Source organism: Chiloscyllium punctatum, chromosome 13 (assembly GCF_047496795.1).
Source record: "Chiloscyllium punctatum isolate Juve2018m chromosome 13, sChiPun1.3, whole genome shotgun sequence".
NCBI classification, from domain to species: domain Eukaryota; kingdom Metazoa; phylum Chordata; class Chondrichthyes; order Orectolobiformes; family Hemiscylliidae; genus Chiloscyllium; species Chiloscyllium punctatum.
The window spans coordinates 89,505,719-89,530,779 of NC_092751.1; the positions used below are offsets into that span (position 1 = coordinate 89,505,719).

General features: G+C 46.9%; 1 protein-coding gene across 4 annotated transcripts in view; it reads left to right on the plus strand.

The window, feature by feature from the left end:
* Positions 1 to 3,276: 3,276 nt before the first annotated feature.
* The window catches only part of mapk8a (mitogen-activated protein kinase 8a), a 118,845-nt gene continuing 97,060 nt past the window's right edge, over positions 3,277 to 25,061 (plus strand). For 3 of the 4 annotated variants that reach the window (XM_072583177.1, XM_072583178.1, XM_072583176.1), the window contains exon 1: positions 3,277 to 3,416. The gene's annotated coding sequence lies outside the window, so the exon portion shown is untranslated. Of the gene's footprint in view, positions 3,417 to 8,735; positions 8,919 to 25,061 lie in introns of those variants that run through there. The other variant, XM_072583179.1, reaches the window with a different exon arrangement.

A 25,061-nucleotide genomic window follows, 5' to 3' on the forward strand; every position in this document is an offset into this window, starting at 1 on the left:
GAAATAGACAGGGAAAACACAGGAGGAATTTATGGACAGCACAGTGGTTAGCACTGCTGTCTCTACAGCGCCAGAGACCCGGGTTCAATTCCCGCCCCAGGCAACTGTCTGTGTGGAGTTTGCACATTCTCCCAGTGTCTGTGTGGGTATCCCCTGCATGCCTTGGTTTCCTCCCACAGTCCAAAAATGTGCAGGTTAGGTGAATTGGCCATGCTAAATTGCACCTAGTGTTAGGTGAAGGGGTAAATGTGGGGGAATAGATTAGATTACTTTACAGTGTGGAAACAGGCCCTTCGGCCCAACAAGTCCACACTGACTCGCTGAAGCGCAACCCACCCATAACCCTACATTTACCCCTTACCTAACACTACGGACAATTTAGCATGGCCAATTCACCTAACCTGCACATTTGTGGACTGTGGGAGGAAACCGGAGCACCCGGAGGAAACCCACGCAGACATGGGGAGAATGTGCAAACTCCACACAGTCAGTCGCCTGAGGTGGGAATTGAACCCGGGTTTCTGGCGCTGTGAGGCAGCAATGCTAACCACTGTGCCACCGTGCTGCCCACAAATAGTCTGGGTGGGTTGCTCTTCAGAGGGTTGTTGAAGAGCCTACTTCCACACTGTCAGAAATCTTTAAAAAAAATAGCCCCAGCCTGTTCAGCCTCTCCCAATAGCTCCAACCCTGGCAACATCCTTGTAAACCTTTTCCGAACCCTTTCAAGTTTCACAACATCTTTCCGATAGGAAGGAGACTAGAATTGCACGCAATATTCCAACAGTGACTTAACCAATGTCCTATACAGCCGCAACATGACGTCCCAACTCCTGTACTCAATACTCTGACCAATAAAAGAAAGCATACCAAACGCCATCTTCACTAAGGAAAAGGAAGAGAGATGGAAAGGGAAAATAGATGAGGAATGATAAACAAAAAGTGAGGATTAAAAGAAAAGGGAGACAGAACGGAAAAATAAAGGAGGAATAATAAAAATAATAAACAGAAAGTGAGGATAAAGGAAAAGGGAGAGAGACAGTAAGAGAAAATAGAGTGTTATAGACCAGGCCAGACCCCTTCAAAACATTTCAAGAAAATAGCCCAGATCCTAACTTTGCTAGTTGTTTGAAGCAGGTGTAACACAGACATTCCTGGAGTGATGCAGTTGGTCAAGCCATTTAGTTTTAAACAAAACAAACTTTATTTACAAGACTACCAAATGAAACAGAAACAAAAGAGAACAGAACCTAGAATAACTTAACCTATCCGAAAACCGAACAGATCATCCCAACTGAATGATTTTGTTCGGAATACTTGCAACAATCTGCATAAATACAGTTTGGCATAAAAGCTAAAATCAAACACAGAGTCTGACAGGAAAGAAGGCAGAGAGAGAGAGTACCAGCAGGGATCTGCTTCTTTGGGTCCATCAAGTTCACAACTGCCTAACCACTTTCAGAGGAAAGCTAGACGGGTAAAACAAACCAAGCCAGAGAAAAGCTGAGCTTGAAGTACTTGCCACTCCCAGTCCATTGTGGAAGTGTTTTTAAATGTGAAAGCCTCTTGCCTCTGGCAGTATCTGCCAGCTATAATCGTACTGGCCCGAAGACCCATTTAACTCAGATGTTTCAGAGTCTGTGTCTTTTACTAACTTGCTGAAAAAGAACAAGGAGAACATAACGGGGAGAAAGTGAGAACTGCAGACGCTGGAGACCAGAGTTGAAAAAAGCGGTGCTGGAAAAACACAGCAGGCCAGGCAGCATCCGAGGAGCAGGCGTATCGACGTTTTGGGCATAAGCCCTTCTTCAGGAATGAGACTGGTGTGCCAAGTGGGCTGAGATAAAAGTTAGGGGGGAGGGAATTTAGGGGAGGGCCACTGGGAATATGATAAGTGAAAGGAGGGGAGGGTGAGGGTGATAGGCCGGAGAAGGGATGGGGGTGGAGAGGTCGGGAAGAAGATTACAGGTCAAGAGGGTGGTGCTGAATCCGGGGGTTGGGGAGATGGGGAACACTGGGGGAGAGGGGGGAACACACTGAGGAGGGACAAACTGGGGCGGGAGAGGGGGGAACAAACTGGGGTGGGGGGGGGACACACTGGGGCGGGAGAGGGGGGTACACACTGGGGCGGGAGAGGGAGGGGACACACTGGGGCGGGAGAGGGAGGGGACACACTGGGGCGGGAGGGGGGGGGACACACTGGGGCGGGAGGGGGGGGACACACTGCGGCTGGAGAGGGGGGCATACTGGGGCGGGGGGGGGACAATCTGTGGCGGGAGAGGAGGGGGACAAACTGGGGTGGGAGAAGGGGGGACACACTGGGGCTGGGGGTCACACTGGGGCGGGAGAGGGGGGCACACTGGGGCGGGAGGGGGGGCGGACAAACTGGGGCGGGAGAGGGGGGGACACACTGGGGCTGGGGGTCACACTGGGGCGGGAGAGGGGGAGGACAAACTGGGGCAGGAGAGGGGGGGGGGACACACTGGGGCAGGAGGGGGACACACACTGGGGTGGGAGGGGGGGACACACTGGGGCGGGCGAGAGGGGGCACACTGGGGCGGGCTAGGGGGGGCACACTGGAGAGGGGAGGGGGGAACACGGGGTGGGGGGGGAAGAGGGGGAACACACTGGGAAAGGGGGGAAACAAATGGGGAAGGGGAGGTGGGGGAGTGAGAGCTGAAGGGAAAGGGGGTTCAGAGGAGGTGAGTGGGATGAACAGCATCTGGTGGTGAAGGGCTTGGGGAGATCCTGTACACCAAGCTGGGCTCTGGGTACAGCCGCAATTAGACTGCACCCTGGGGGCGGCGGGGTTGTATGTGTCTCAATGCCCTTTTCCCTTGGGGTGGGGAAACAATGTGTATGTGTATAAATGCTATCATCCTCTGGGGAAATGGGGGACAATGTGTATGTATATAAATGCTTTCCTTTATGGGGGGGGGGTGGATTTGTGTAAATGGCCCCTACCCTGGGAAGGAGAGGGGGGGGGGCAATGTGTATGTGTATAAAGCCCCCCTTCCCTGAGGGGGTGTAACTCTCCCCCCAGCAGTGGGGGGACACACTGAAGGGAGAGACAGAATGAGAAAATAAAGGAGGAATAATAAACAGAAAGTGAGGAAGGAAAAGGAGAGATGAAATGGGAAAACTGAGCAGGAATAATGCTCCGCCGCTCCATGTTCGCCCCTCCCCCCGAATTCACTTCAAGCTGGACCGAGTCACAGCGCGTTTCCGCTAAGCGGCGGGCACGCGCACCGGGCCCGCTCCCGCCCGGCCTCGGGGGCGCGCACGTTAGCCTGACGTTGGTTTATTTTGCGCAGTCGGTGAGCGGGGCCGGAGTCGGTGGATTGTCCGCCGCCGGCTCTGTCCGTGTCCCCGAGCCCGGTACAGTCAGAGTCAGAGTCAGAGTCAGAGTCAGAGTGAAGGTGAGTGTCCGGGAGTAGCAGGAGGACCGGGGGGGAGAAAAGGGGGGAATACACTGGGGGGGGAAGGGGGAAGGGGGAAGGGGGAAAGGGGGGGAACACACTGGGGGGAGGAAGAAGGGGGGAATACACTGGGGGGGGGGGGAGGGGGAAAGGGGAAAGGGGGGAACACACTGGGGGAGGGGGAAAGGGGGGAACACACTGGGGGAGGGGGAAAGGGGGGAACACACTGGGGGGGGAGGGGGAAAGGGGGGAACACACTGGGGGGGGAGGGGGAAAGGGGGGAACACACTGGGGGGGGAGGGGGAAAGGGGGGAACACACTGGGGGGGGGAGGGGGAAAGGGGGGAACACACTGGGGGGGGAGGGGGAAAGGGGGGGAACACACTGGGGGGGGAGGGGGAAAGGGGGGAACACACTGGGGGGGGAGGGGGAAGGGGGGAACACACTGGGGGGGGAAGGGGGAAAGGGGGGAACACACTGGGGGGGGAAGGGGGAAAGGGGGGAACACACTGGGGGGAGGAAGGGGGGAAGGGGAAAGGGGGAACACACTGGGGGGGGAACACACTGGGGGGGGAACACACTGGGGGGGGGGAAGAAGGGGGGAACACACTGGGGGGGGGGAAGAAGGGGGGAATACACTGGGGGGGAGAAGGGGGAATACACTGGGGGGGAAAGGGGGAACACACTGGGGGGAGGGGGAATACACTGGGGGGGGGGAAGGGGGGAACACACTGGGGGGAACACACTGGGGGAGGGGGAAAGGGGGGAACACACTGGGGGAGGGGGAAAGGGGGGAACACACTGGGGGGAGGAAGGGGGAAAGGGGGAACACACTGGGGGGGGGGAACACACTGGGGGGGGGGAACACACTGGGGGGGGGAACACACTGGGGGGGGAACACACTGGGGGGGGAACAGACTGGGGGGGAACAGACTGGGGGGGAACACACTGGGGGGGGGAAACACACTGGGGGGGGAACACACTGGGGGGGAACACTGGGGGGAGGGGGGGAACACACTGGGGGGGGGAACACACTGGGGGGGGGAACACACTGGGGGGAAACACACTGGGGGGAGGGGGGAGTACACTGGGGGGGGGAAACACACTGGGGGAGGGAGGAGTACACTGGGGGGAGGGAGGAGTACACTGGGGGGGGGGAAAACACACTGAGGGGAGGGGGGAGTACACTGGGGGGAGTACACTGGGGGGAATACACGGGGGGGAACACACTGGGGGGAGGGGGGAATACACAGGGGGAATACCCGGGGGGGAATACACTGGGGAATACACTGGGGAATACACGGGGGGAAACACACTGGGGAATACACGGGGGGAAACACACTGGGGGGAGGGGGGAAACACACTGGGGGGAGGGGGAACACACTGGGGGAGAACACACTGGAGGGGAAGGGGGGAACACACTGGGGGGAGGGGGGAGCAACACACTGGGGGGAGGGGGGAGCAACACACTGGGGGGAGGGGGAGAGCAACACACTGGGGGGAAGGGGGGAACACACTGGGGGGAAGGGGGGAACACACTGGGGGGAGGGGGGAACACACTGGGGGGAGGACGGGGGAACACACTGGGGGGAGGAGGGTGGAACACACTGGGGGGGACACACTGGAGGGGGAAAACACACACTGGGGTGGTAACACACACGGGGGGGGAACACACTGGGGGAAGGGGGAACACATGAGGAGAAGGGGGAACACACTGGGGGGGAGATGGAGGAGAAGGGGGAACACACTGGGGGGGAGATGGGGGAGAAGGGGGAACACACTGGGGGGGGGAGATGGGGGAGAAGGGGGGAACACACGAGGGGAAGGGGAAACACACTGGGTGGAGGGGGGAACACACGAGGGGAAGGGGGAACACACTGGGCGGAGGGGGGAACACACTGGGGGGAGGAGGGGGGAACACACTGGGGGGAGGGCGGGGGAACACACGGGGGGGAACACTGGGGGGAGGAGGGGGGGGCACACTGGGGGGAGAAGGGGGAACACACTGGGGGGTAGATGGGGTAGATGGGGAGAAGGGGGAACACACTGGGGGGAGGGAGAACACACTGGGGGGAACACACTGGGCGGAGGGGGAACACACTGGGCGGAGGGGGAACACACTGGGCGGAGGGGGAACACACTGGGGGGGGAAACACACTGGGGGGGGAAACACACTGGGGGGGAAACACACTGGGGAGGCGAGGGGAAACACACTGGGGGGGAAACACACTGGGGAGGGGAGGGGGAACACTGGGGGGAAACACACTGGAGGGGAGGGGGAACACTGGGGGGAAACACACTGGGGGGGAGGGGGGACACTGGGGGGGAGGGAGAATACTGGGGGGGAAACACACTGGGGGGGGACACACTGGGGGGAGGGGGGAGTACACTGGGGGGAGGGGGAATACACTGGGGGATCACACTGGGGGGAGGGGGGGAATACACGGGTGGGACACACTGGGGGGAGGGGGGAATACACGGGTGGGACACACTGGGGGGAGGGGGGAATACACGGGGGGGGAATACACGGGGGGGGAGTACGCGGGGAGGGGGGAGACACACTGGGGGGAGTACACGGGGGGTAGACACACTGGGGGGAGGGGGGAGTACACTGGGGGGAATACACTGGGGGGGAATCACACTGGGGGGAGGGGGGAAACACACTGGGGGGGAAACACACTGGGGGAGAATGAGTGGAACACACTGGGGGGATCACACTGGGGGGAGGGGGAACACTCTGGGGGGGGGACAGAAACACACTGGGGGGGAACACACTAGGGGGGGAGGGTGGAGAATGAGGGGAACACACTGGGGGGAGTAGGGGGGGGACACACTGGGGGGACACTGGGGGGGGAGGGGGAACACACTAGGGGGGGTAGTAGGGGGGGAACACACTGGGGGGGAGAAGGGGGGGAAACACTGGGGGGGGAAGGCGGAAACACACTGGGGCAAGAAGGGGGAACACACAGGGGGAACGGGAAGGGGGGAACACACTGGGGCATAAAGGGGGATCACACTGAGGGGGAACACATGGGGGGAACACACTGGGTGAGGGGGGAACACACTGGAGGGGAGGGGAGGGGGGAACACACTGGGGCATAAAGGGGGATCACACTGAGGGGGAACACATGGGGGGAACACACTGGGGGAGGGGGGAACACACTGGAGGGGAGGGGAGGGGAGGGGGGAACACACTGGGGGAAGGGGGAACACACGAGGGGGAACATACTGGGGGAGGGGGAAACACACTGGGGGGAAGGGGAGGGGAGGGGGGAACACACTGGGGCATAAAGGGGGATCACACTGAGGGGGAACACATGGGGGGAACACACTGGAGGGGAGGGGAGGGGAGGGGGGAACACACTGGGGGAAGGGGGAACACACTAGGGGGAGGGGGAAACATACTGGGGGGGAGAAGGGGGAATACACTGAGGGGGGGAATACTGGGGGGGGAAGGGGGAACACACTGGGGGGGAGAAGGGGGGAACACACTGGGGGGAGAGAAGGGGGGAACACACTGGGGCAGGAAGGGGGAACACACTGGGGGGGGGAACAAACTGGGGGGAAAGGGGGGAACCCACTGGGAGTTGGAGAGGGGAACACATTGGGGAGGGGTGGAGGGGGAACACACTACGGGGGAGGCGTGAGGGGGAACACACTGGGGGGGGAGGCGTGAGGGGGAACACACTGGGGGTAGTGGGATCACCCTGGGGAGAGTGGGGGGAGGGGGATCACCCTGGTGGAGTGGGGGGAGGGGGAACACACTGGGGGTGGGGTGGGGTGAGGGGGAATATACTGGGGGGAGTGGGAACACACTGGGGGGAGGGGCAACACTGGGAGGGGCGAGGAGGAACACACTTGAGGGGGAACACTGGGGTGAGGGGGAGCACACGGGGGGAACACACTGGAGGGGAGGGGGAACAGTGGGGGGAGGGGTGAGGGGGAACACACTGGAGGGGAACACAGTGAGGGGGAAACACACTGGGGGGGACACTGGGGGAAATGGTGAGGGGGAGAGGGGACACACTGGGGTGTGAGAGGGGCAACACACGGGGGAGGGGGGAACACACTGGGGATGGGACACACTGCGGCAGGAGAGGGGGAAACGTGGGGGGAGAGGGGGGAACACTGGGGGAGGGGGGGCTACACTGGGGGGGGAAGAGTGGGGAACACACTGGGGAAGGGGGAGCAAATGGGGAAGGGGAGATGGGGGAGTGAGAGCTGAAGGGAAAGGGGGTTCAGAGGAGGTGAGTGGGATGAACAGCATCTGGTGGTGAAGGGCTTGGGGAGATCCTGTACACCAAGCTGGGCTCTGGGTACAGCCGCAATTAGACTGCACCCTGGGGGGGGGGGTGTTGTATGTGTCTCAATGCCCTTTTCCCTTGGGGTGGGGGGGGGGGGAACAATGTGTATGTGTATAAATGCTATCATCCTCTGGGGAAATGGGGGCAATGTGTATGTGTATAAAAACCCCTTCTCTCGGAGGGGATGGGGAAGCAATGTGTATGTATATAAATGCTTTCCTTTATGGGGGGGGGGGGGTGGATTTGTGTAAATGGCCCCTACCCTGGGGATGAGGGGGGGGGCAATGTGTATGTGTATAAAGGCCCCCTTCCCTGAGGAGGTGTAACTCTCTCTCAGGGCATTTCCTCCCACACTCTAGATTAGAGTGGCGCTGGAAAAGCACAGCAGGTCAGGCAGCATCCGAGGAGCAGGAGAGTTAACCATTGGTCAGGTGGCTCCGCTTGTCCATATTTTCCACTGGACATGTTCACAGGGATGTGATGACACCCCTCTGGAGCAGGTGAGAGTTGAACGTTGGGGACAGAGATGAATCCTGTGTTTAGGTTTGTCTCCACTGCTGGTTTATCCTGGAACAGGGCAGGGTGTCTGTCTCACCAGGGGCTTGTGAGCTCCACCCCCACAGTCGGTCTGACCCCCATGCCATTGTGCTATGGGGGGGGGGGGGGGGTACTGCCTGATGTTTTAACCACACGATGAACACACTGCCTGAGCTGTCAAGTGAAACTGCAGTTGGACCTTTTGACTCCAAGCCAAAGCAGTTCACCCCACTGCAGTGCAACAACTCTGTCATAACCCTGTCCCACAGGAGTCTGTCTCTTCTATTCCCCCACCCTTCGGCACAATTTGCTTACCCCTAACCCCCCCCCCATGTTTCCTCCCATCCCTCTTCCCCCCCCTTTATCTACAAGCTTTGGGAGTGAGGTGTCTCTGGTTTTCTGTTCTGTAAATACCGTAGACAGTCCTCCCGCCCCCAGCTGGGACTGCCGCCCCCCTCCCCCGGGACCTCCTGTAATATTCACAGAGCTCATTGAGTTCTGTTCCTCAATCGCATTCTCTCTGTGTGGTGGGCTCTGTGGTCTGATTAGGAGAACTGCCCTCAATCCAGCCAGCTTTCTGCTTCTGGGGTCAGCGAAGCGGCTCTTCAGACACAATCCAAGGACATAACGAGAGTGTTCATCTCTTTTTTTTCATCCAAATTGTGCGTAATTTTGGTTTGTTTTCTTCCACCCCGCTCCTGTTATGTGCAGGCCATTGCGACATCCTGGATTTAATCAGTTGTTGTGTTGTTTTGGGAGTTTTGTGCCTTTTTCTGTCTGAATTCTGACAGACTCTCTCTTCTCTGGTAATTGTGCCTCGATATATCTGCGGCTCCGGCTCTATCAGTTTGGGGGATTCTTTTGTTTGCTGTGAAACACCCTGTCATTTGCAATCTGAAGGGAAGGTGGGGGGAGATTTTTTTTTAAAAAAGAAGGCAGTTTCTCCAATTCAAACATATTTCAGGAGTTTATATCGATGCCCAGCTAATTGTGACCCTCCAATGTCGACCCTCTGTGTGAAAAGTGGTATTGTAAATGCTTTGGAACTAAAGTCTGACTGTATCCATAATTGCAGAGAAAATCGTCGGCGTTCTATTTATAGCATGCACTTATGTTCGTTTTAATGGCGGATTTTATTTCAAATCTGGTCTGGGTCGAGTCGCAAATTGTACTGTTGATAAAGGTTGTCCTGCAAAATATATTCTTTTAAATGGAAACATTTTAAATAGGTTTGAATGATCGTATTTACTTCATGCGAGTCACTCATTGCTATTCTTTCCCCTCCCTCCCCACTCCTTTGTTTGCGGGTTTCAGTGTTTCATGCAATCAGTAATATTAGGAAAATTGCATCCTTGTTCATGTTGTGTTGAAGGAGAAATGGTTAAAAGATAGTTTTATCGCAGAAGGTCTTTTTGTTTTCAGGCAGTTGAGCTTTTAGCTGCTGGGACACAGATCGAAAGGTCTTGTATTTGCAATTCTTTGCTGTTATAGGCAACATTTAGTCTAATGTACGGCAATGCTGTCTTGTTTAATGCTATTTGTCATAAGATGTAGCTGTTGACTTTAATTGTGTGTAGTTTATAACCCACGTTCAGAGACTTCATAGCGTCATTGGGCATTGATTCAGACCCGTCAGTCTAACTAGTCCACCCTGACCGTGTTCCCAAACTAAACTAGTCCCACCTGCCCATATTCCTCCAAATCTTTCCTATTCATGCACGAATCCAAATGTCTTTTAAATGTTGTAACTATACCTGCATCTTCCACGTCCTTTGGCAGTCCACTCCACACATGAACCACTCTTTTTATTTGAAAAAACATTTCCTCCATGTCGTTTTAAATCTTTCTCTTCTTACCTTTTATAGGTATGTTCCCTAGTTTTGAACTCCCCACCTTAGGGAAAAGACCTTTGCTATTCACCTTATCTATGCCCCTCATATAAACCTCTGTAAGGTCACCCCTTAACCTTCTACGCTCCAGTGAAATAAGTCCTAGCCTATTTTTAAAACTCAAACCCTCCATTCCTGGCAACACCCTGGTAAATCTTTTCTGAATCCTTTCCAGTTTAATAATATCCTTCCTATAACAGGGTGACCAGAACTGCACAGTAGTCCAGAAGTTGCCTCACCAGTGTCCAGTACAACTGCAATATGACATCCCAACTCCTATACTTAAATGTCTGAGCGCTGAAGGCAAGTGTGCAAAACAACTACTTAAATATCCTGTGAAGAAAATTTCAAACAATTATGTACCTGAAGCCCTAGGTGTCTCTGTTCTACAGCACTACCCAGAGCTGTGTCATAATTGTATAAGTCCTGCCTTAGTTTGTTTTGCCAAAATGCAACACCTTCCATTTTATCCAAATTAAACTCATCTGCCACATATCAGCCCATTGACCGAACTGATCAAGATCTCATTACAATCTTCTTCACAGTCCACTATACCACCAATTTTGATGTCATCTGCAAACCATGCCTCCTGTATTCTCATCTGACTAGTTTATATAAATGACAAACCACAGTGGACCCTCTACTGATCCCTATGGGACACCACTGGTCGCAAGCCTCCATTCTGAAAAACAACCTTCCTGCACCTCCAATTTGTAAGCTCACCCTGAATCCCATGTAATCTAACGTTAATATTTAGTCTACAATGTGGAACCTTATCAAAGGGTTTACTACTGTCCAAGTAAACAATATCTACTGCTCTGCCCTCATCAGTCTTTCATTCCAGTTTGTGAGAGACAATTTCCCTTGCACAAAATCATACTGACTATCCCTCATCATTCCTTGCCTCTCCAAATGCACGTAAATCCTACCTTTCAGAAACACCTCCAACAATTTGCCCACCACTGATGTCAGACTCACAGGTCTATAGTTCCCAGGCTTCTCCTTATGACAGTTCTTAAAGGCACATTAGCTGTCCTCCAGTACCTCACATGTGGCTATAGATAATACAAATATTTCTGCTAGGAGTCCACAGTTTCCTCCTAACTTTCCCAATATCCTGGGTTACGCTTGATCAAGTCCTGGAGATATATCCACCTTTATGCTTTGTAAGACCTCCAACACTTCCTCTTTTGTAATGTGACTGTTTTCAAAATATCAATATTTATTTTCCTGAATTCACTCATCTGCATTTCTTTCTCAACAGTAAAAACTGACACCAAATATTAATTTAATATCTTTTCCATTGCTTGGCATTCAACACCAAGATGACCTCAATGATCTTTAATGGGCCCTACTCTGTCTCTAGCTGCTCTTTTGTTCTTAATGTTCATATAGAATCTCTTTGGATAATCCTTAACTTTATCTGCCAAGGCTGCTTTTTAATCCCCTTTTTGCCTTCCTGATTTCTCTCTGAAGAATGCCCTATGCTTATCAAGATTCATTTGATCTCAGTTGTTCATGTCCAAAATGATTCCCTTCTGTTCTAACAGAATTATGATCATTAGTCCCAAAGTGCTCCTCTACTAACCCTTCAATCGCTTGCCCTGTCTTATTTCCCAGGAGAAGGTGAAGTTTAGCTCATTCTCATTCTCTAATGGAACATTTATGTATTGATAAAATAAAATTTTCTTGAACACACTAAACATTTAACACTATGGCCAGTCCCAGGCTATGTTTGGAAAGTTGAAATCCCCTCCAATTACAATCCTATTATTCCTACATATACCTGCAATCTCTTTACATATTTGCTCCTCAATTTCCCTTTGACTATTGGGGGGTCGATAGTGCTATCCCATCAAGTGATCATTCCTTTCTTATTTCTTAATCCAACCCCTGTGTTTTCACTGGACGAATCCTCAGAAATAAATCAATTCCTCAGCTTCGATAGATCTATGGCAGTGAAATGCCCCATAAGTTAGCCATCGCCATAATGATGGGATATTTATGTAAACTTCCCCTAAATTTAAAAAAAAACTCTTGCCAGGAAATTCTCTCTTGTCAGATTTGGTCTTTGTTTAATTATACTGACCACAAATGCAAAAGGTTTGTCACATTTCTCCCCCCAAAAGCTGGAATGTATCGACGCCTTTTGTGTGGAGGATGTTTCCTGATTTACAGTGTGTTTCAAAAAATCATGTTCTTTTTTTTTAAACCAAAGCCATGTTTATAGGTGTTGTCAAGTGTTGTTAATGCAGCTTTTGTTTTTGAAGGCGTGTGGGGTTACATGCCGCACCACCAGTGTCTGGCCCCGTGATTGTTCCCAGAGTTTCCTATTTGTAAACAAAGCATGCGTTTGAAGACCAGTTGCCTGTCCTGGCTCGTAGATCAGTTAGATAATAAATCCAGTCCGAGGCTTTTTTTTAAAAGGGTGTATGGGAAGACTGCACATTTTTGGAATATAAATATTGCGCATAAAATGTTCGACACACAGGAATTTTTATTGCAGACTGCTTGCATCTGCACCTCGCGAGGGTGTAAAATGTGTTTACTTTGCAATTGTGATTTCACCATCGTATGCGAGCAAAAAAAAAGTGCATAAACAGTTTAAAGCATTGATCTTTCTGAATATGTTGAAATACTGCGATTTCACGTGTGAATTGATAGCCACAGATAAGGCATGATGTTGACAGGATGACTGGAGGCGCCCTGCAACAAGAGGCAGGTTGATGCGATTTCCTCGTCCAACTGGTCTCTGGTCCGGGTAGGGCGTGACAGGTTTGCATTCTTTTGTAGAATTTTTTGCATTAGTTTTATGAAGCAAAAGCACTGGGGCACGGCAGCTTTTTAAAGGAGAGAGAGAGAGAAAAAAAAATGTCCCTTCAGATATAGAATAACTTGAACTTTAAAGGTTGATCGCATGGAGCAACGAGACGGACACAGGTGGAACCTGGTCATAAAATTGCCAGTCATCAGTTTGTACCTGGATTGAAAAGGTTCAATCTGTAAGAATATGCCTCATAAATTACTCGATGTAGCTTTCCAGAATGCAGAGCTGCTTTTGCAGCCCATTTTTGTGGTTTTGTTTCGAACCTGAGGGCAATGAACTTTAAGCAAGGTTCAGAAACGCTGAATTTAGGAGATTTGCTGCCTGGTGCTTCTGTGAGGGTGCAAAGAAGGCATAAAGCATCAAATTGTTTGAGAAATGGCTTGCCTGGTTTTTGATTTGGCATGCACCTGGAGTGAGCTCAAATATGATGGTGTAGAGTTTGAAGTGAAATCTATCTTCTCTGCATGTTCCTGTCTGTCGTTATCCAAGTTACAAACATGACCATTTAGACAATATTCCTAATGCTTATCACCTGTATGAAAGTTACTGAAATGCACTGTGTTTTTTGCTTATGTTCTTGAAGTATAGCTTTGGCATTCAATGAAAAGTGTGGAAAAGGATGAGAGGTGAATTGATAGAGATGTACAAGGTGTTGAGAGGCATGGATAGAGACTTTTTCGCAGGGTGGAAATCGCTATCATGAGGGACCATAATTTTAAGATGATTGGACGAAGGTTTAGAGGAACTATCAGAGGTCGGTTCTTTACACAAAAAGTGATGGGTCCACAGAATGCACTGACAGTAGTGGTAGTAAAGTCAGATCCTTAATTTAGATTTATGGATATTTCAGCGACTCTTAGATGGGCACATGGATGAAGGGTATGTAGGTTAGTTTGATCTTTAGAGTAGCATAAAATTTCACCACCACATCGAGGACTGAAGGGCCTACACTGTGCTGTAACGTTCTCTTTAAGACCTTTTTGTAATGCAGTTAATAAATAACTACCTTCCTGCTGTGCAGTGAATTAGCAGAATGAACTGTTCTTTCAAGTTGACATGGCTTTGGAAACACTGATTAGATGGTTCAAAAAACATGTTGGTGTTTGAGATCAGTGTTATGCAATAGTTTTTCCTCCACAGGCTGAACAATCTCTTACGTATCTAGTCTTGTAGGTTTGGATTGGCTGACTGGGTTGCCAAGCAGTTGGCAAGCAATAGAGCGGCATTAGTTCATTGATAACAAGGTTAATAGTGAGAAAGAAAGCTATAGACTTCAGGAAGGTATATATGGACCGGTCATGTGGGCAGAAAGGAGTCAAATAGAATTCTATGCAGAGAAATGCATTTGGGCAAAGGATTATCGTTTAATGATAGGGGTCTGAGTAACATAGAGCAGCAGAGGGACCTTGGAGTCTCCAAAAGGTTGCAAACAATGGTCAAAGAGATATGCAGAGACTTTGGCTGAAGCATAAAAGAGCAGGGAAATTATGATACAACTGGACAGTGCACTAGTTTGGTCACAGCTAGAGAACGTTATGCACGTGTGATATCTGCGTTTCAGGAAGGATGTGATGCATAAAACAAAATATGTTGTCAGAACAGGAAAACTAGCTGAGAGAAAAGAATGGATAGGTTGATGTTTTCTTTGGAATAGAACATCATGAGAACTTGGAACAGGGTTGGGCCATTTGGCCTGTTGAGCCTGCCAGCCATTTGATAGGCTCATGCCTGATCAGACATACCTCACAGCCACTTCCCTGTGATTTTAAAGGTGCTGAGTGAGGTGCATAAAATGAAGCGGTGAAGACAGTGGTTGGGAAAAGGCTCATTTCCTTTTTGGAGGGGTCACTAATATGAAGTCATAAACTTACAGTAATTTGGGGAGGGTTAGAAGGAATTTGTGATATTACCCAGCGGGTGGAGGGGATCTGCAGTTTGCTATCTGAAAGAGTAGTAGGGACTGAAGTTCTCATCATTTGACAGTGATTTAGGTTGTGGCACTTCAAGTGCATATCCATTTAAGCATTGGACCAAGAACTGGTAAGTGAGTGGGTTGCAGCAGCAATGGACCAAGTTGCTATCTTTTGTGTCACAGATGTCAATGACATAATGTAATTTGTGATGTGTTGTCATTTGAATTGTGTGCAGAATGGATTTGTATATAATTTTTAAGGTTGGATTGCAGTATTTAGAAGCGTAAACTAGAGGCCCAGTCTTGGCAGAAAAAAATTGTGGGCTGATTTTTTACTGATATTTTTGAAGATGGGAAACAATGGACAAAGTATATGAGTTTTCTGGTTAACTTTGATGGAAATGTTGTTTCTCTGAAGGTTATCTCAAATTTTTTTTCAAAAAATTGTGTTTAAGATAGTCTTTATTTTCAGGTTGAGGAGGGAGCTGAATTTTTTTTACTGCAGGACTGTGACACACTTGCAAAGGCAACAGAAGATATAGTAAGTAAATGGTATGTTAGCAAATAGTGTGGCTCAGTTGGTAGTGCCCTCAGCTCAGAGTCGGAAGATTGTGGCTTCAAGTGACACTTCAGGATATAAGCACAAAAATCTAGGCTGACATTTCAGTGCATTACCAAGGGAGTGCTGCACTGTTGATTGTACTGTCTTTTGAATGAGCTGTTAAATTCTGGGGCAGCACAAATGGAGGCAGAAATCCTACGGCACGTTTTTGAGGAAGAATAGGGAGGTTATTTCTAGTCTTGCTGATACTTCTCCCTCAATCAGCGGTACAAAGATTTTCTGATTATTGCGTTGCTGTTTGTTGGAGCCTGCTTTGCTCAAATTGACAGCTGTGTTTCCTGCTTACAGCAGGAGAAGTACGTTCTGCTTAAAGTGAATTACTACAAATGTCATAAGATGGAGAATCAGAAAGAGGCCATTCAGTCTGTGCCACCATTTAATGAGAACGTAGCTGATCTGATGACCCTAAATTCCGCTCTCCTGCTTAATCTTTCATTCCTTTATTAATTAGAAATATCTATCTCCGCTTTGAATATACTTCATGATCAGCTTTGACAGGTCTCAGTGGTAAAGAATCCCAATTCACCACTGAGAGAAAAAAATACTCCTCACCTCTGTCTTAAATAGGCAACTCCTTACTCTGAGCGTCTGCACTGTGATCCTAGACTGTGCCATGAAGGGGGATAAACCTCTCCGCTTATCAAGCCCTTTCTGAATCATGTATGTTTCAATAAGGTTTTCTGACACCTTTCCTGATGAAGGGTTTATGCCTGCTCCTCGGATGCTGCTGACCTGCTGTGCTTTTGCAACACCTCGCTCTTGACTCATGTTTCAATAAGGTGTCCTGTTATTCTTCTTAACTCCAATGTATACAAACTAAACCTACTCGACTTCTCATAAAATCTCTCCATAGCTGTGACCAACCTAGTGAATCTTCTCTTACTCTCTTATCATGCTCGTGTATGTTTGCTTTGGTAAGGAGACCAAAACTGTTCCCAGTACTTCAGGTGTAGTTTGACTGGTGCCGTATATAGTTTGAACAAGACTTCTCTACTTTTGCATTCTACTACCTTTGAAATAAAGGCTAACAATTCATTTGCCTTACCTATTACCAGCTGATTTTTGGATGCTAGGTTTTTCTTTGGGATTCGTCTATCAACCCATGTTATTAATACATGTGGCCCCAGCACTGATGCTTGTGACATTCAGTGGCTGCTATCCTAAAAATAGACCCTTCTTACCAACTCTCTGAATCTATTAGTTAGCCAATTCGCTATCCATCCTCATATACTATCCCTGACACCATGGACTTGTATCTTATTGAGTAGCCTTGTATGTAGTACCTTATTGGATGCCTTTTGGAAATCTAGATATATCACATCTACTGGTTCCTCTTTGCTTATCCTGCATCATTCAATCTCATGTAAAAAATGACATCCAGGTTTTACTTTGAAAAATTCAAACTCAGTTTGTTTAGTTGCTGAAGTCAAACTCATCCCGATGCAAGTCTACTTGTTGGCGAATCATAAATTAATGCATTATTGAAGGTGCCTATTAAGCTTGTTTTATCTGCATGTGTCAAGGATTTTTGTGGTATTTTTAGGGCCAGGGTTCTCACTGAATTTTTAACCTGGCAACTCTATAACAGCGTGATGACAAGGGTGGAATTATGTGAAAGCTGACCCTACATTTTGGCTAAAAATGTAGTCTTAGAAACTTAGTTTTCACATGAGTATGTGTATTAGTTAATGAGATACATGGATAAATAAAGATGTGGGTAAACCTTTTGTAATTAAAGTAAACAGCATGTATTAACTATATGGACTAGAAAGCAGAGGATGTGATAGATTTTGAAATGGTCTTGTGAAAACAGCAAATGAATTACAAACCAAAATGGTCAAATATGCAAATATTCCACAGGTGCATAAATAACAAAGAGTAATTATGAGATAAGGCATGCACAAATAGAAATTGTTAACAAAATTACAATATTGAATACTTACTTTGCCTCAGTTTGAGGGAGGCTGGTATGATGCATGTTACCATACAAGAAGAAACTAAAATGGATAGCAAGACTTTTTTTGGAAGGTAATTGATAATCAAAAGAAATTTTTACATAAAGGGAACAGTACCCAAAGATTGGTAGACCGATTATGGTATTTAACTCTTCTTCATTGAAAACAGAAGAGCAGGCCTAGGCAATTCAGGCCCTTGAGCCTGCTCCACCATTTGATACGATCGTGGCTGATCTCATCTTGACGTTGAATCTCATCTCACCTGTCATATGACAAATTCAGGTTACTAATGACCAGTTAACAGTGTGGGTCAGGTGAAAGAAATCAAGATCTTCACACCAAAGGTGCAAAAGAAAATATGGATAAAACGAGGAATAGTCAGAATGTCCTTTTGAAAGGAAGAGTTGTATTTCAACCAATCTTACTGAATTATTTGCGACCAGACTAATGCAAGGAATATCGTTTACATGAATTTGCAAAAAGCTTTCTGAGGTACTCCACAGTGGGCTCATCACAAATGTCAGAACATATGGAGCCAGGAACAAATAGCAGAATAACAAACTGGCTATAAAAATAGAAAGCAAGTTAGGGATTAAAGATAGTTACTTTCGCTGGTGGGACGTGGTGGTCCACAAAGATTGCTGGAGCCACTGTTACTTACAAATCAGAATTGTTGCAGTGTAGAAGGAGGCCATTTGGCCAATTCTGTTTGCACTGGCTTTCTGAACACCTTAGTGCTCATCAACTGCCTTTTCTCTGTAAACTGCGCATATTATTTTAATAGAAACAGCTCATCTAATACCGTCTTGAATTCTTCGATTGAACGTCCCTCTGCCACACTTCCAGACAGTTTTCTTCTCGTGTTGCATTGCTTCCATAGCAAAACACTTTAAAATACGGAGTTTTTGATCCTTTTCACTAGCAGGAACAGCTTCTTGCGATTTTACTTTTCTGATCTTTCCTCATTACTGAAGTGTCTCATCCTGAAACTATTTTCGTAAACCTCTCCTTCACTCACTCTAATGCACTCACATCCTTCCCCTAATATGGCATCTAGAATTGTTTACAATACTCCAGCTGACATTTGCATAAAGTTGGATTTTGAAGCCATAAGCGTGGTGCTGTAATTTGTGGATAATCTCATTTTGTGTGTGGGGGTGGGACGTTGGCAAGTGTGTATTTATACATTTTAAAAGTTTGTTAATATGTAATTGGCAAATTACTTTTGGTACAATAAGTATGAGATGGTGCAAAGTGATAGGAGGTCACGTACATTTAAAAAATATAATTTACATTGGAGTACAGATGAACAGGGATCTATGGATATAGATACAGGTTGTTCTGCTATAATGTGTGTTTCATCGGGTGCGAATTGGCTATAACATGATTGACACTTTGTGGGCATTGTTTGGATAATGCGAACTTTCTAACTGAATGTTAATAGCAATTTTCTATTAGCAATCTTCTACAGCGCAGTTTTCCATAGTGCGAGGTTGCAGAGGTACACAATAGTTGTGTTATAGCAGAACGACCTGTATACAAATCATAAAAAACAGGAATACAGGTTCATTAAACCTCATGAAATACGTTGCAAGGCAGGTGGCTTCATTTCTGAAGGAAGAGGATTGAAAATTAGGCAGGTTATTTTGACGGAGAAAATGAGGACTGCAGATGCTGGAGATCAGAGCTGAAAATATGTTGCTGGAAAAGCACAGCAGGTCAGGCAGCATCCAAGGAACAGGAGAATTGACGTTTCGGACATGAAGAAGGGCTCATGCCCGAAACATCGATTCTTCTGCTCCTTGGATGCTGCCTGACCTGCTGCGCTTTTCCAGCAACACATTTTCAGCGCAGGTTATTTTGACCTACCATAAGAACCTTGTTTAGGCCACACTTCGAATACTCAGCATAGTTCCATATGACAAAAAGATAGAAGCATGAGAGACAGTACAAAAACAATTTTCAAAGCTGATAATAGACTGAGAATCATTATAGAACAAAATAAGACACTCTGACCTATCAAGTCCTTACCAGAACTGTGAAGAAATATGAACATCTGTTATCTGTAGAAAAATTTAAAGATGCCTTAAGGTCAATAAAATTTAAGTGATCTCTAAAATTATGAAAGGGTAGATGTAAATCGAATCCAGAATTAGGGGTCATATCTGAGAGATAATCATGAACTAGTCCAATAAGGAATTAAAGGAATACCTCTATACTCAGGAAAAAAAGAGAATCTGGAACTTGCTATGATATGGAATGTTTGAGGTGAATGTTATACATGCATTATATGGTAATGGGACATAAGTTAATGAGGGAGAGGGCTTAAAAAGATATGTTGATAGGAGGCTTGTATGGAGTCTAAATACTGGAGTATACTTTTTCAGCTGATTAACATGGCTATCCTATAGTGTGTGTGTGGTGCTGGAAAAGCACAGCAGGTCAGGCAGCATCCTAGGAGGAGGAGAATCGATGTTTCGGGCACAAGCTCTCCCTCATGAAGGACTTATGACCGAAATGTCGACTCTCCTGCTCCTCGGATGCTGCCTGACCTGCTGTGCTTTTCCAGCACCACCCTCTCAACTCTGATCTCCAGCATTTGCAGTCCTCACTTTCTCCTATTGTCTATGCTGTATGTTTGTTGGGAATTCTTTCCATCTACTGATTGACTTTTACAGGTACATAGTTATTAAATATGTTTGGCAAACACTGAAACCTATTTTTAATAAACTTCAAATGAAACAGTGAGATTATGAATCTGATAATCATAGAGCCAGTGAGCTTAATTCCTGTCTTGGAGAAAATACCTAATTGTATTATGTGGAAAACTATCAATTCTCAATTGTCAGGGAGACCAGACGTGGAGTCAGCATGGATATAGAAGTGACTGGGAAAACCATTGTATCCTCCAGAATTCTTTTGTGATGGTAACCAAATGGTGAATATGTGTTGGCCAGTAAACGTAATTCGCTATTGGATTTTCAGAAGGCATTTAATGAAAGTTAGGGCTTGTGGAATTAATGACACATTAGTGAGCAGGGTTGGAATCTGGTTTGGCAGTGTGATAGATGAGGGAATAATTCTGCTGTCTGAGAGCAGCAACTTGGGCATTTTCCATGGGCATCTGATGGAAGGTCTGTTATTGTGAACAAATAAACATTATTGTAAAATGGGTGAAGAAAGATGATTTTTATTTTAAGAAGGTTAATTATGCAGGGCTTTAAAATTGACAGGTTAATACTGATGCTTATGAGGTGATTCCAGGTTTTAATATTCAGGAGCTTACATAAACTAGGTGCAGGGATAGACCAATAGAACCCACTCTGCCATTCAAACTGACCCTCTATCTCAATACTATATTCTTGCTTTTTTTTCCCATACTTCCTGATGCCTTTAAAATCATTTTCAAAAGTAAGTGACCTCTTTCTTGAGTATTGTGACTTGGCGTCCACATTCCTTTTGTGGTAGAGAATTCTACAGGTTCAGTGACCTATGAGTGAAGAAATGTTTCATTTCAGTCCAACATGGTCTACCCTGGTCTTGAGACTCTGTTCCCAGTTCCTAGAGTCTCCAACCAGGGAAAAGATCCTCCCTCCATTTAGTCTGTTGTGCCCTGTTAAAAATGTTTGTAGCTTTTACTCAGATTCCTCGTCTTCTTCTCCAGTGAATACAGGCCAAGTTAAACCGATCTCTACATGGGACAATTCCGCTCTCCCTAGTATCGGTCGAACGCACTTCTGTTGTACTGCCTCTACAGCAAGTACCTTTTCAGCTAGGAGACCAAAACTGCAGTCAGACATTCCTATTTCTGAACTCAAGATCTCTTGCACTGAAAGCCAGTGTACCATTTGCTCTTCTAATTGCTTGCTGCACCTGCCTGTGGATGTTGGACAAAGACCTTTCCTAATATATCAGTATTTTAATAATACTTTTCCTTTTGGTTTTTCATACCGAAGCGTATAACTTCACATTCAGCCAAATTGTGTTGCATCTGCATTTGTTTGTCCTCCTATTCATCCGGGTTTGTTTCAAGATCAGAAATTATTTTCATTTGCTATGTACATCAATACACAATAGAATGGAACAATGAAATAGGTCCAAGTAAGTGCCATTTGTCCTGTGGGTCCTTCGAGTTTATTTAAAAAAAATTCGAGAAAAACACGAGTTTAGAATTGGAGTTGCAGGTTACCAGATCAGGAAAGTGTGGAAGTAGTATTTGTGCTACTGAAGCAGGCATGAGTCAAGATTAAAGTGGTGCTGGAAAAGCACAGCAGGTCAAGCAGCATCCCAGGAGCAGGAAAATCAACGTTTCGGGCAAAAGCCCTTCATCGGGAATTCCTGATGAAGGGCTTTTGCCCGAAATGTCGATTTTCCTGTTCCTGGGATGCTGCTTGACCTGCTGTGTTTTTCCACCACCACTCTAATCTTGACTCTGATCTCCAGCATCTGCAGTCCTCACTTTCACCTACCTGAAACAGGCATGATGCTGTTTAAGGAAATCAAGACTGACCAATCTAGATGTGTAGCTAAATGAGTGTTGTCAAATTTTGTTTTTACATTTGTGAGTTAGAGTAATTATGCAGCACTTATCTCTCGAATGGTTAAGTAGATGGGATAGACAACATTGTTGTATGAAATTGGGAAAATTGGTTGCTTGGAATACCTTTTTAAACTTTTAATGTAAATAAGACAAACTCTGTCTCACCTAGAACTCACAGCTATGGCCAAACCAGAGTTGTTTCAGTTCACCTAAGTTTTTTTTATGCTTTGCACGGATGAACAGCTATAACAATATTTATTGGTGTTGTTTGACCTGAATATATTGTGGATTTAAAATTATGGTTCAGAGTAATGGCATGGCAAATATTTGTCACAAGTTTAACAATTTCTTTGACTCTGTGACACCTGTCTCTAATTTGTACTTGAGATCCAATTTTCCACAGTTGATAAAGCAAATTGTTACAGTATGGATTTTTAAAAAATGACATAGAAAAGCTATTGTCAAAGACAGTCAATCTGTTTGCTTTCCGAGTTCAATGTAATGGCATCATCTCATCCTTATACTGGCACATATTCTTGGCACATGTTGACAGCATTACTATATCTCCATTTTGTCAAATGAACTTATTTTTATGGGAGCTTGTCTTTTAACTTTAGCACTTTTTCAGCAAGGACGTCTTGATTTGTTGAAAATAGACTTTTTTTTCTTTCTTTCTTTCTTTCCCCTCTTTCATATTCTACATTGGCATTCCACACTACTGTACTTACAACCTTTGCCTCAGCTAGCATTGTCTTTGTGTGATTTACTAGGTGACAGTGATGCGTATTAACTCGAGGATTTTCCTCCTCTTTGCAGTGTTGTGCACAATACTTCTTTTCCTGCCCTCTTGGGTCAGCTTGAAATCAGATTTACCATATTGCAGATGTTGAACCTGTGCTGTCTCTGTGGTACCATGTGTTTTAGCTCTGTTGTATCAACAGCTTCTCCAGTGTTTTTGAGATTACTCGTGCAGTCTTTTTTATTTAAAAACCTTCTCACCTTGACCAATATGTCAGTTCAGATCAAATGTTTTATATCAAAGAGTGGGATAGTTTGATTCAAGGCTAGATTTATTCTTTGGCAAATAGATTTAGATTACCTCTAAGTCCATTTCCTTTCAGCTTTTGCTATGATCATGGAAGTAAGTTGGAGATATTTTTCAGTTTGCAAGTACAGCCTGGTGTCAGCTGCTGTGTATCTCAGAACGTTTTCAGTCAGCAATATCTCAACTTTCACTTGTTCTTGTCTGTTCTCTCTCACAGTCTATTTCTAATCCCGCAGTTTTATACTTGGAACATCGACACTTGTCTTCTTCTCTCTGAGGGAACGATATGTTCCTCTACTCAGGGACTCAGCATTATAGGGATACCACGATTATTCTCTCTTCATACTGCAGCTATTTGCCATAATGTACTTTAATTGGCTGGGACATTTGGATAATATTTAAGATTTAGTTGGTATGAGAAGCCGTAAAATATTTATACTCCTGGAATGTAATGAAAATTATAGCAGAGCTGTTTAGTATGCAACATTTTTGATGTTGCTTTTTCTAGTGTGTACTATTGCATTACCATGCTTTCTTGATTCCAATCTTTTCCTTCAATCGGTGTATTGTGTATGCTTAATGTACATACTTTGGGGAAGTAGTATGATTTTTGACAGCAGGGAAAGTGTTTCCATATTCATCCATTGGCTTCGGAAGCTATGCTGGTTTTTTACTTCACTTGTGGGATGTGGGCGTTGTTGGCTGGGCCAGTATTTTATTGCCGGTCCATGATTGCCCTTGAGAAGGTGTTGGTAGTGAGCTACCTCCTTGAACCACTACTGTCCGTATGCTGTGGGTAAACTCTCAATGCCATTAGGGAGAGAATTCCATGTATTGGTCCAACAAAACTGAAGGAATGGTGATATATTTCCAAGTCAGGTTAGTGAGAGCCTTGGAGAGGAATTTGCAGGTTGTGGTGTTCCCATCTATCTGCTGCCCCTGTCCTCCTTGATTGGTAGTGGTTGTGGGTTTGGAAGGTGCTGTCTAAGGAGCCTTGTTGAATTTCTGCAGTGCATCTTGTAGATGTTACATACTGCTGCTACTGAGTGCTGGTGATGGAGTCAATGTGCCAATCAAATGGACTGCTTTATCCTGGACGGTCTGAAGTTTCTTGAGTGTTAGTGGAGTTGTACTCTTCCAGGTAAATTGTGGGCAAGCTTTGGGGAGTCAGGAGGTGAGTGAGACGCTGCAGTATTTCCAGACTCTGACCCGCTCTTGTAGCTGCTATTTTATGGTGAGTCCAGTTCTATTCCTGGTCAATGGTAAACCTTCAGGATGTTGATATTGGGTGATTCAGTGGTGGTAACATTCTTGAATGTCAGCATGTGGTGTTTAATTCTTTTTTATTGGAGATAGTCGTTGCCTGGCATTTGTGTGACCTGAATGTTACTTGCCACTTTTAAGCTCCAGTCTGGATGTTGTCCAGTTCTTGGTGCATTTGAACATGGACAGTTTCAGTGTCTGTACGACTGAGGGTTCTGCTGAACACTGCACAGTCATCAGTGCATATCCGCTCTTCTGACCTTCTGATGCAGGGAAGGTCATTGAAATAGCTGAAGATAGATCTGCCTCTGACACAGTCCTGAGGAACTCCTATACCAGATGTGCTAGAGCTGAGATGACTGACCTCCATTAACTGTAACCATCTTCCTATGTGCCAGGTATGACTTTAGCTGGTGGAGGGTTTTTTTTCCCCCCAGTTCACATTGACTTCAGCTCTACCAGAGCTCCTTGATCCCATACCCAGTCAAATGCAGCCCTGATGTCAAGACCTGCCACACTCCTCTCGGTTCTGGAATTCGTTCTTTCGTTCTTGTTTGAACCAAGGCTGGAGTGAGGTCAGGAGTTGGTCTTGGTGGAAGCCAATCTGAGAGTCAGTGAGCAGGTTATTGCTAAGCAGATGCTGCTTGATTGCACTGATGATACCTACCTTCATTTCATGATTGACAGTAGCCTGGGGTAGTAAATGGTCAGCTTGGTTTATCCTGCTTTTTATGTACAGGACTTACCTGGAC